A 495-nucleotide genomic window follows, 5' to 3' on the forward strand; every position below is an offset into this window, starting at 1 on the left:
AGACACAAGAAATAGCAACTAACACCGAGAAATGTAACGTCTTCCAACAACTTAAAGATGGTCAAATAACAACTCATTCAATTAAGTACAGCCAAGCAGACTCAAGTTAACATCAAGCTCATGATTGACCTTTGTACTGTAATCAAAGGCTGAATCTAGGCAAATTAGGGGCTCAGCAAGCATATCAGAGAATAAAATAACAGAATCACCAAGCCCGATATTAACAGGGTTGTACTACATAACACCTTAATATTAGTTACTCCTTGGCAGATACTCAGAAAGTTGGGAGATTTTTTGACAAGATATAGTACATTATCCTCCTGGGGAAACAATATGCCATAATTTATTGTAGGATCAACGAATTTATCTACTATAACAAAAACTCAGAGATAGGAATAAACACAATAAAAATACAAGGAACCTTGTTTATACGTTCATTTGGTAGTAGAACTATGCTAAGCATATAAAATTATAAATCTAATAATCTGTAATAAC

This window comes from Arachis ipaensis, unplaced genomic scaffold (genome assembly GCF_000816755.2).
Source record: "Arachis ipaensis cultivar K30076 unplaced genomic scaffold, Araip1.1 Aipa1197, whole genome shotgun sequence".
In the NCBI taxonomy this organism is placed as follows: Eukaryota; Viridiplantae; Streptophyta; class Magnoliopsida; order Fabales; family Fabaceae; genus Arachis; species Arachis ipaensis.